This window comes from Gopherus evgoodei, chromosome 6, assembly GCF_007399415.2.
Source record: "Gopherus evgoodei ecotype Sinaloan lineage chromosome 6, rGopEvg1_v1.p, whole genome shotgun sequence".
Taxonomy (NCBI): Eukaryota; Metazoa; Chordata; order Testudines; family Testudinidae; genus Gopherus; species Gopherus evgoodei.
In genome coordinates, this window is record NC_044327.1 from 35,744,028 (window position 1) to 35,756,447 (window position 12,420).

Consider the following 12,420-nt stretch of genomic DNA (forward strand, 5'->3'; position numbering starts at 1 on the left):
TATCCCCCCTTAGTCTCTTCTTTTCCAAGCTGAAGAGGCCTAGCGTCTTTAATCGTTCCTCATATGGGACCCTCTCCAAACCCCTAATCATTTTAGTTGCCCTTTTCTGAACCTTTTCTAGTGCTAGAATATCTTTTTTGAGGTGAGGAGACAACATATCTGTACACAGTATTCGAGATGTGGGCATACCATGGATTTATATAAGGGCAATAATATATTCCCAGTCTTATTCTCCATCCCCTTTTTAATAATTCCAAACATCCTGTTTGCTTTTTTGACCACCTTTGTGCACTGCGTGGACATCTTCAGAGAACGATCCACGATGACACTATCCTGACTCGTTGTGGCTAAATTAGCCCCCATCATATTGTATGTATAGTTGGGGTTATTTTTTCCAATGTGCATTACTTTACATTTATCCACATTAAATTTCATTTGTCATTTTGTTGCCCAATCACTTTGTTTTGTGAAATCTTTTTGAAGTTTCTCACAATCTGCTTTCGTCTTAACTATCTTGAGTAGTTTAGTATCATCTGCAAACTTTGCCACCTCACTGTTTACCCCTTTCTCCAGATCATTTATGAATAAATTGAATAGGATTGGTCCTAGGACTGATCCTTCGGGAACACCACTAGTCACCCCTCTCCATTCTGAGAATTTACCATTAATTCCTACCCTTTGTTCCCTGTCTTTTAACCAGTTCTCAGTCCATGAAAGGACCTTCCCTTTTATCCTATGACAGCTTAATTTACGTAAGAGCCTGTGGTGCGGGACCTTGTCAAAGGCTTTCTGGAAATCTAAGTACACTATGTCCACTGGATCCCCCTTTGTCCACGTTTGTTGATCCCTTCAAAGAACTCTAATAGATTAGTAAGACACGATTTCCCTTTACAGAAACCATGTTGACTATTGCTCAACAGTTTATGTTTTTCTCTGTGTCTCACAATTTTATTCTTAACTGTTGTTTCGACTAATTTTCCTGGTACTGACGTTAGACTTACCGGTCTGTAATTGCCGGGATCACCTCTAGAGCCCTTTTTAAATATTGGCGTTACATTAGCTAACTTCCAGTCATTGGGTACCAAAGCCGATTTAAAGGACAGGCTACAAACCTTAGTTAATAGTTCCGCAACTTCACATTTGAGTTCTCTCAGAACTCTTTGGTGAATGCCATCTGGTCCTGGTGACTTGTTAATGTTGAGTTTATCAATTAATTCCAAAACCTCCTCTAGTGACACTTCAGTCAGTGACAGTTCCTCAGATTTGTCACCTACAAAAGCTAGTTCAGGTTTGGGAATCTCCCTGACATCCTCAGCCGTGAAGACTGAAGCAAAGAATCCATTTAGTTTCTCCACAATGACTTTATCGTCTTTAAGCGCTCCTTTTGTATTTCGATCATCAAGGGGTCCCACTGGTTGTTTAGCAGGCTTCCTGCTTCTGACGTACTTAAAAAACATTTTGTTATTACCTTTGGAGTTTTTGGCTAGCTGTTCTTCAAACTCCTCTTTGGCTTTTCTTATTACAGTCTTGCACTTAAGCTGGCAGTGTTTGTGCTCCTTTCTATTTGCCTCACTAGGATTTGACTTCTACTTTTTAAAGGAAGTCTTTTTATCTCTCACTGCTTCTTTTACATGGTTGTTAAGCCATGGTGGCTCTTTTTTAGTTCTTTTACTGTGTTTCTTCTGTCACTCCCCCTTGATGCCCCTCCTCCTTCTCTTTGTCTCGCTTCCTGGGCCAAAGGTGTCACCTAGTCGCACCCCCCGCCTGGGTCTCATGTTACGTAGGTGCAAGTAGCTGGCAGTCTCACCTGCCCTGAGGGCAGAAGCAAAATCACACACCCTATTCCCACCAGCTAAGTATTGGTGTAATACGCTGGGAAACTAAGGCACACGCAGTATTAGTACTGTATAGGACAGCAAGACTCACATACAACATAACAAGATAAATAAAACTCTACTTCACCACATCCACGGAACAAACTACAGGCTGCCTGGGATGGGCCCTTTAAGGTCATCAAGCAGCTGAATGAGGTAAACTATGTAGTGGAACTGTTTAACTGGGCTCACAGCCAATGGGTACCATTGCAACATGAAGAAGCCACACTTTGACAGGGAGAATTTGGTACTGGCAGTGTGCGGCCAGTGAGAGGAGCAGGGAGATGGCCCCCTCGTGGATCTATTCCCTGCAACAGGGGCCAGCCCTTTGCCAGAATCAGTTCCTCTCTCGGACCAGCTAACCCCTGCCCTGCATTACTTTCTTATTTTAGCTTTTCTTGTTAAGATTCAGATTTTAAAATTTCTCTCTCTTTCATATAAATATTATTTCCTGAAGCTTCAACTTGCCAGGAAATGCACACAGAGAACTCCCACTGGAGTGAATGCAGTTTGGGGTGCAGAGCCTCTGGTATGATTGAGTCCCTTTAAAGTTAAACTGTGTTCTTCAAAATGACACTTCCAAATAGTTTAGGCAAAACTCTAGATTATGATTAAAGAGAGTGCTTGAGGTGATGGGGCAGGGAGAGGTAAAAGAAGTGACATGAACAGATATGTTTGTTTTCTTCTTTTCCTTTTTTTTAATTAATATGAACATTTCTTTTCAATTTTGGGGTTGAAAACTCCAGAATGACAGCCTAGTGTCAATTATACAGCTGAACAGAGATAGCAGATATTTTATAACTCTGCTTACAGAGGGCCTGATCCTCTTCTACAGGATCAGTGGCCAAATAGAAATTGATTTCTATGGCAGCAGCTTCAGGCTCTTCTAGTTCTGTGCTGGAAATAGATTTGCAATTATATGAATTTATTTTTCTGTGTTTCTACTTTTATTTAGGTTTACAATTCTTCATAATTTCCCACATATCAGGTGATGTTATGTATTACATAATTGGCAGTCCATGCAATGAAGTACATATATTTGGAATCCTTAGCCACCTCACCAGTACTTTGGTCATCAGTAATGATACTTCCCCTCTACCTGCAAAGTACTCTGACTTCTACATATGTAGTGTGTTTCTATTATGACCAGGGCTGCTATTTATTAATTTGTCTTCATCATATACCACAGCTTGAAAAGCTTCCTAGAGACATTTTTTAAAAATATGAATATAGTGTAAGACTTGTGAGATTATGAGGTGTAGAAAAGATATTTTCATTTAATTAATTGACATTAATACAATGGAAAATTTATTTTTCCCTTTGTGTTTTAACCAAATCTTGTTTCATTCCAACCGAGGATGCAGTGATTACAGAGGTTAAACCAGTTGGATGAAATTGTACCCTGCAATGGATTTCCTCCTCTCTGCTGATCCTTCCCACAGTGACTTCTAAGACTCCATAATGCTTGACCTTGTATTATGCAATATACTCACTCTATAATGAAATTACAACTGCCCATATTACAATTTATGTGATAATATGCTGTGATTTACTCAAAGTTTAAATTGCAAAATGAAGGATATCGATGCAAAAAAGTTACAAGAAAATTAAGACAGGGTTAGACCTTAAACATTGTTGACATTATGTGTTTGCTATATATTTCTGTGGTTCAACTCTTCTGTAATCAAATCTCATCTCTGAACTGTAACATGCAGCTTAATCACCGTATAACAAATGTGAACTGGAAAAACTTTCAGACAAAAAAGATGTGAATAGTTTTCCTTTTATGTCAGAACAAAGAGAGACGTTTCAGGTGGACCCAAGAGGTTTTCAAGCCTCGAGTGTTCCTGAAGGGGAATGTCAAGGTGGCAATCCAGGAAATCTTCCAACATATTTCCTGCCGCTTTTGCAAAAATCTCTCCGAAACTGAGGTGGAAGTTCCATTTAGATTCCAACATAGACTCATCAGCAGGTTGGTGTCTGGAGACATGTTTGGTTTCAGTGATGGAAAATGGGACTCTCTGACCAGGAAGAAAGAACCTAAGTTTCCCAGGCTGAATGTGAAGAGATACCAATTATTTCATAAAACAGGCAGTTCAGCCTCAGTGCTAGCAGGAGAATCCATGTGGAATTATGGGGTTTTCAAATATAGGACAAACTCACAATGAAGTTTAGAAATTCAAATACTAACATTTTTAGAAGTACTGTACTAACCGAAATCAAGTAATATTTTATACATGATTTAAAATGAAATGCAGTGGAATTGTAAAAGTTGGTGTTGTTATTTATTCTATCTGTGCACTGTGAAAATATTTTCAGATCATTTTATGATATTTGTAACAGGATATTTATGTCAGTCTATTATTTATTTATTGTTCCTATTTATGTATTATCATAGATTTGTAACTTATAAATAACACTAGTCTACAATTTTTGAGAAGTCGTCTTTTTCAGAGATAAAATGTGATATTTATTATGGATTTTGATGTGCTGAATTCAAATATGACAATTAAAAACAACTGGCTACAGTTTCTAAGATATTTAAATTTTTACATTTTATGTCTATGTATATTGTGTAGCTAGTAGAGTTTTAATCATAAATTGTAAACCTAGGTCTTTTCATGTGTTTATGGTTGCTTTACATGATAATATTTCACCTGTCCTGTTTATGTAACACTTTAAAAATCAGCAAAAGGGTTATATAAATAAAATTTATTATGAAACAAAAGGCAAAAAACTATTAGGTACATAGTTTAGTCCTATTCAGCGTCTACTCGGCGCTTCTTGGCTTGTCTCTTGTATTCATTAAATGGAGCATCTCTTGTCACTGTCCAGCAATAGTCTGCAAGCACTGATGGGCTCCATTTGTCCTGATAGGCTGCCAGGAGATTCCACTGCTGTAGTCTGGAGCCTAACAGCTCTGCCTTACTCTTGGGTAGTTCCAAATCCCTGACAAGGTCATTCAGTTCACCTTGTGTTATGAAGTGTGGTTCAGAGGAGGAGGATGGGAGAAAATGTGGGTCCTGTGACATTGATGGTTCAGGACCAGATGTTTCATCCTCTTCCACTTCCTCGTCTGACTCAAGTGAGAATGATTCTGGTGCATCAGGAACCGGCAGTCCTTCTCCGTGGGGTACTGGGCGTATAACTGATGGAATGTTTGGATAATGCACAGTCCACTTTTTCTTCTTTGACACACCTTTCCCAACTGGAGGCACCATGCAGAAGTAACAATTGCTGGTATGATCAGTTGGCTCTCTACAAATCATTGGCACTGCCAAAGGCATAGATTTCCTTTTCCTGTTCAACCACTGGCGAAGATTTGTTGCACAAGTATTGCAGCATATGTGTGGGGCCCACCTCTTGTCCTGATCTCCAATTTTGCAGCCAAAATAAAGGTGATAGGCTTTCTTAACCATAGTGGTTATACTGCGCTTTTGTGATGCAAAAGTCACTTCACCACAAACATAGCAGAAGTTATCTGCACTGTTCACACAAGTACGAGGCATCTCTGCTCACTTTGGCTAAACAGAAATGTGTCCCTTTGCAAAATCAAACACTGACAAATAAGAGCGCACGACACTGTATGATTTCTAGAGCTGATATAGGGCAATTTGTTCAGCAGAGTGATGTAAGCTTCGTTATGATTGCATCATCCATGACTTCTAGGAATAACATGATGCAATTCATATCATGTATGATGCAATACCAGCTTCAGATTGCATCATTCATTGTTTTGCCTCAAAAGCAAGTACTGTCCAAACCCAGTCATAGATTTATTCATAGATCCAGTCAAAGATGTATTTTAGTCATTTCTAGTTTAAATTGAGATCCCTTCCCTTTATAACTCACTTATCCTCCGCCATTCCCAAGTCAAGGGTCGTATATACTGACCCAATAGCATATCTTGAAAACTAGAGCCAATCAACAATTTTAAGTATCATTTTCGTTCTCAGTGACCGAGAATTTGTAAAGTTGGACTACACTTATTTCAGAAGCATTTTGGCTGTAGAGCAGTGTAATTATTTTATATAAAATGGCAACCTATAGTAGTAATGATTTGAATTAAATACCTATTGAACCAAAAAGGAGAATAAAAAAGAAAACTCTGTAATTGTTCAGCCTTAAAACCTCAGTTCCAGAGAGTACTTATGCACGTGACTAACAAAGTATGTGAGCCATCCCACTGATGTTAGTGCTTCCACTTAGGAACATGCTTAAATATACTGATGAATCAGTGTCTCAGTACACAGTAATTCCATATTAAAAATAATCGTTACAGAATGATAATTAGCCTTTCCATTCAAACAGACCAAACACCATACCTGAACTCTGCCACCTTTTACTATTCTACTTTTTACCTGGTTACTTTTCCCCAAAAAAACTTGTCAATTTGGATGTTTGGTGTAGTAGACAGTTGTGTTGGAAGAGGCTAGATTGGTGCCCTTTCCCCCAATAAGCAAGATTGCATGCACTCCTTAACACACACCAATTGTTTAGTTTGTAGTTAGCCTGCCCATACCCCATCAATCAGGTTTATGTGCATTCACATAACCTCTCGCCCCACCAAAATCAAGTCAGGTTTGTACGTATCCAGCACCTCTCACAATACATTTACTAGCACTGCCCCCAATATTAAGTCTGTGCTCACATGCACTCTTATCAGGTTTGTGGCCCACTGCCTGATCCCATTACCTCTGTGTGCACCCAGGCCAGATTCATTCTTGGGCATACACCACAAACAAAATTACATGTGAATAATGAGAGCAGGAATAGGCCATTTTGTATTAGGATTATCAAAGTTTCTCATTGTCACCTCTAAAATGCAGCTCCCCATTTGGTGGAATATGTCAGTCAGAAACTACCCAGGAAAAATATGGAATTCTTCTGAAAAAGTCTAACAACCCCAAACCTATTCAGTGCTGGGGGAAAACTATTCCCCTTCATTCCATCAGATCTTTAATAAAAAACGAGGAATGCTGAACGCAGTGTTCAGCTGAGCTCTTTGACAATATCACCCTTATCATAAGAAGCAGCCATGCCTGTGGGGAATCCCAGCTCGCACTTCTTAAAAGAGGAAAAATTTGTAAATACCTCCCTCTGAGATTCTCCCACAGCCTTCCACTCATGGGCAGGAAGAAGGAGGGGTGGAAACCACAGAATCTGCTGAGTCTGGAGATGGAACAACAGCCACTTCCATCAGGAAGTCTATGGATGAACCCACCCCTCCTTCCTCCTGGAGCAGGGGTGGGAAGAGATGGAGTGAAGGCAGGGCAGGGGTGTGGCCTTGAGGGAAGGGGTGGAGTGGGGGCGGGGCCTGGAGCACAGCTGATGCTGGTCAAGCACCCCCTGACACAATGGAAAGTTGTTGCCTGTGCTTGGAATAGGATTCAGAGAATTCACCCAAAGAGCTTTCCTGATCAGATATGCTGTTATTGGCTCCAGTATTATGTATTATAGTTGTGAAATGTATATAACAGCTTCAGATTCCAAACGAAGGAGACAAAAAGGCTTAAAAGACTGATATGTAAGTAGTTCAGTAATATATGGCAAAAAGTCAATGTATTGATATCAGATGTTTGCCATATCAAACATGAATACTACAAACATGTAAAACATTAACGACCAGCAAGAGTTTGAAATAGACAGTCTGTACCCAAATCCAAAATGTGTAATGAATTTGCATGCACATTCACGATATTAAGTTTTATACACCCTTCCCACAAAAAAAAACCCCTTTGTTAACTTAAAGTTAAGGTTTCTAAACTGCATTTCTTAAACACTTTTTACTAAAAATATTGGAAAGCTCCAGTTTCCTTAATACCCAGTGAGACTGCAAAGATCTTTAAGAGATCTTATTGAATTAAGTTTCAACAGCTTTGGAATCCATTGAACTATAAATGCAAAGTTTATGTGTTATTTTGGGATTGTATGTAACTCTGAGAACTGTTAGGAGCTTCAAAGGACTATTTTAAACAATGAACCAGACAAGAAGGAACTCACAAAGTTCAATGGGTTTCCTAGCAAATTCCTGGAAGGAGGGAAATGCAAATTCCCACAGTTGGATCCAACCTTTTGAAGCTATGCCCTGAGAAGAGCACCACTGTCTAACTGGTTACATATTCATGGTCTCTGAAGATCCCAAATCCAATCTGTATAAAGGAAAGGCTAATCTATATATATGGGTTCTAACTGTGAGCAAAAAGTGGAAGTTGGAACCACAGAAAAAAAAACCCTGTGTGGGGCTTGCAGGACTGACCACCTACCAGATCCATTGTGGGAGTTGGGGGTGATCTCTGGTAAGCTTATTAGCATGCATACTTTTATTATTTTTAATATATTTTCTCTGTGAGGCTTTCACCTTGAGAATAAAAGTGCTTGCTTGGAATGGGCCGTGTGGTAACATAACTGTGAGCAGTTATGCTGTTTGTAGCTTTGGGAGAGAAAGCAAAATGGAGACACAGGCTGTTTGGGTCATCTAGCTTATTGGCTCACAATGTAGGCAGGGAACTGTGCAACCTGGAAAAAAAGACCCAGTGAGGAGGGAGAGAGATGCAGGTCTCCACCCAAGAGGTGATGGCTGAGGAGCTGGGAACCTAGATCAGGTGCCCTTACTGGACCATGAAGGGGAAATATAGGTGCAGTTGTCCTCAGCTGTGACACCCCTGTCATCCCTAATTCACTTAATTTACCTCTCAGACACCTTCATACTCATCTTCTCCTTTACAGTTCCAACATATAGCCCCAACAACACACATATCTAGTTTCTCACAATTATACTCATCCACACAACCTTAGCTCTGGCCTCAGCAAGATTAAAATTCTTTATTGACTAAAATATATTTAAAGAGTTTAGAGTGCATTATTAGTACAGAAAGATCAGAATAACACATGCACATGTAAAAGCTGAGTATTATATATAGACTACAGATCATGTGGTGGATCATGGGGATCATAAAGGCTCTTGCTGCCTTTAAGCAGTGAACACAAAGGTGTTTGTGGTTGTAAGGGATCAGGGATGGGCTAGTCTAGCAATCACAGCTGGGCTGATGTCACCAACTCATAGATGGTCACAAGACAGTAGTCAGTGCTCAGAATCAGAGTAATCACTGGAGATGGGATCCATAGGCACCGACTCCATGGGTGCTATGGTGTTGGAGCACCCACTGAAAAAATATAGTGGATGCTCAGCACCCACCAGAAGCACCCCCAATCAGCTCCTCCTTCTCCCCCACAGGGCCTGCCACGCACCACAATGAGTTGTTCAGCAGGGCGCAAGAAGGAGGAGGAGGAGCAGGGACAGAAAAAGGTGGAGGGAGGGCAGGGCATGCTCAGGGGTGGGGGCTTGAGGGAAGGGGTGAAATGGGGATGTGGCCTGGAGCAGAGAGGGGGTCAAGCACTCCCCCAACAACTAAGAAAGATGGTGCCTCTTCTAGGATCAATAAGCAAAAGTAGTTACCGGGCTGGAGTCACGTGGTAAGTCAGGAACAGAGACAGGAGAGCAAAGATAGCTGTCAGACTAGAATCAGAAGGCAAGAGTCAGGACCAGGCTGGGGTCAGAGATTGGAGATCAGCAAAAAAGATGAGAAGTCTGCAAAATTACCCAGACAATATCCTGGGGCATTCTCTAGGGTTAAATAGTGAGAATGGGCCAATCAGAAGGCCACAGGGAGCTGTCACCCTGGATCTGTTGGGTGATATTTCCTGCAGCACCTAAACTCCACAGTGGTCATTGGTTGTGACACCGCATGACCTCCTAGTGCTAATGTAGGACCATTGGCTATCCCATTTTTGCAGACCTGGGTTCTAGTCCCACAGATGCTTACATTGACGTGCCTATAAACAGTACCAGTGGCACTGGTAGTTGCTACTTCAGTGTCAGAATTAAGAGTACAGAAAGATCTGATGACAATTATCACTGTGTTATAGTATGGCATTTCTTCATGAGTCAAACTTTGCCCTTCAGTAGAATGGTTCCTTAAATCTGTGTTACTGCTGTAAGGGTTATGTCTGGGTTTTTGTTTTCTTTTATCTCCTTGAGTTAGGGCCCAATCCTGCTACTGTTGACTTCCATAAGAACAAAACTGAGTCTTTTCTGAGTCTCTAGTAATAAAAAGTAGTTACAGGTAAAACTTGGTACTTTATATGTCCTTGTGTAGAAATAAAATGATGAAGATGTGGGCAGACGAAGGGTTATCAGGGCTACAGCTTTACATGTACTAGAGTTGATGTAAGACTATTTCATCTCGACTAAAAATCCTTTAAAAAACAGTGAACAAAGAAACATTTAGGTGTTTTAGCCCTAGTTAAAGGAAAAAAGCCTTCTCCCTTCTACAAAATATAGACCTTTGAAAGAGGTCAAAGTTGTAATAATTTTAGTCAATTGGGCTTTAATGATCTTAGACACAACGTACAAACTACTTTAAAATAAAACACCAAAATACTTACTGTAAGATATAGACTAGGGCATTTGTGCTGCCAGGTTATAGACACACATATATACACAATACCTTTGGTACCTCACAGTGAGATCTTATAGTGCAGTTAAGTGAATCAACAGCTTAGTACCCCAGATCTAAATATCATTTTTAAATAGTAATGTTCTCCACCACTACACAGCTCTTAATATTAGAATCCAGAGTCTCAGTGAAGATGCATTTTACTGTGAAACAATAATCTTTACAATTAATGTTTTTGCTGCAGTAATACCAACATGAGGAGGCAGTGGGGAATCACTCCCTTAAATGAACCATGAGCTAAAGTAATAAACTAAGAGACACTTTGGGCCAGAACTTCTACCAGCCTATCACATGTGTGCTTCCTAAGCTGATTGTTCAGGAGTCTCTCATCATGTGGGAGAAATGGCAGGATAATTCCCTTGGCATTTCAAGATAGATAGCAAGTATTTAATTTTAATTTTTGTGAAGAATTATAAAATGTATATAGATGACATACTGTAACTAACTGTGTAATAGCACATTTAGCAACAGAATTTAGATCTTGTAAAATTTGGAGGGAGATTTTATGCTGTTTTGCCCAATGGGACAAAATGCTATTGGGAAGGTTTAAAGTAAGGCCCTGCCTACACTGCCAAATTTCTGCACAGTAAAGCAGCTTTCTATGCTGTAACTCCCAGGGCGTACACACTACCAAGCCACTTGGTGCGCAGAAACTGCGCAGTTGTAGCGCTCTAAAAAACCCACCCCAATGAGCAGCATAGAGCTTTCTGCGCCTGGGCTACAGCACCATGATTGATTACAGCATTGCAATTGGCCTCCAAAGAGGTGTCCCACAATGCCTGTTCTCACCTCTCTGGTCATCGGTTTGAACTCTACTACTCTGCCCTCAGGTGACCGTCAACCCACCTGTAAATTTCTTTGGAATTTTGAAAAAGTTCCCTTCCTCTTTGCTCAGTGATGCGTGCAGTGGTCTCAGCGAATCTTTCCAGGTGGCCACGCCTGATCTACGCACCAGGTGATCCCCCACGTGGAGCAATGCTGAGCTGCTGGACCTCATCAGCATTTGGGGAAAGGAGGCAGTGCAGTCATAGGCACCGACTCTGTGGCTGCTCCAGGGATGCCACAGGGAAAAATTGGTGGGTGCTCTGCACCTATCGCAGCTCTCTGCCCTGCCCCAGCGCACCTCCACCTCCTCCCCTGAGCACGCCGCCGAGCCATGCTTCTCCCACTTCCCTCCTAGTGCTTTTGTTGCAGAACAGTTGTTTAGTGCGGCAAGCGGTGGGAGGGAGTAGGAGGAGGAGGAGGAACACAGCATACTCAGGGAAGAGGTGGGGCCAGGGCGGGGATTTGGGGAGGTGTCCAATAGGGGCAGAGAGGGGGCGGAGCTGGGGGCAGGGCCGGGAGTGGGGAGGTGCGAGCACCCACCGTTGCCAAGGAAAGTTGGTGCCTGTGAGTGCAGTCACAGCTGTGCTCCAGCCATCGGAATTATGATACCTATGGACGGATTTCATGGCACATGACAGAAAGGGGCCATAACCAGGACACATTGAAGTGTAGGGTAAAAGTGAAGGAGCTGCGGAATGCCTACCACAAAGTGCGGGAGGCAAACAGCTACTCCAGTGCTGCACCCATGAGTTGCCAGTTCTACAAAGAGCTGGTGACCCCACGTCCACTGTGAAGACAACTATGGATACTTCGGTGGTTCATGTGCCAATCGAGAGTGAACTGAGCCAGGAGGAGGAAATCTTGAATGACAACGTGGAGGGAGAGGGGGACCCAGAGGCAGAGGATGACTCAGAGGTCAGAGATGCATGCAGCCAGGTGCTCTTTTCTACCCCAGAGGAGGTTAGCCAGTAAGAGCGAAGCGCAAAGAGGAGAGGATGACCCTGGTAAGTGGATCTGAATTTGGGAATCACTGAAGCGAATTGTTGGGGGCAGGAGGGTTGAAGAAAGCAGGCTTGTCCCTGTATGATGCACATACCCCCACATGCCTAGTCTGAGCCGCAGAACAGGTTGTTGATAGACTCCCTCGCTTCATGGGAATCTCCCTCAGAGATCTCCAGAAAACTCGTGGAGATACTGGGCAA